Below are 267 nucleotides of genomic sequence, written 5' to 3'. Positions count from 1 at the left end.
TTCGCAGGCTTTTAAATCATTCTGTTTTATCAGAGAAATTATTTAGATTAATGTTTCAAATATTGATGTTCTTGAAAAATAGAAATGGAACTTATGCCATTATTGTCTTTAAATTTAGGGGTTTTGAAAGACGTTGTTTGAGAATCACTGCTGTAATTGGCCATGTATTTTACTTATAGGTAAGGTGAACCAGCTGTGCAGGATGATGTAAAATGAAAATCTGGATACAAGCATTGGAGGTTTTTCCCATTTCCCAATCCCATTTTT

Source organism: Pteropus vampyrus, unplaced genomic scaffold (genome assembly GCF_000151845.1).
Source record: "Pteropus vampyrus isolate Shadow unplaced genomic scaffold, Pvam_2.0 Scaffold58, whole genome shotgun sequence".
Classification (NCBI taxonomy): domain Eukaryota; kingdom Metazoa; phylum Chordata; class Mammalia; order Chiroptera; family Pteropodidae; genus Pteropus; species Pteropus vampyrus.
Note: the sequence above shows the minus strand (reverse complement) of the source record.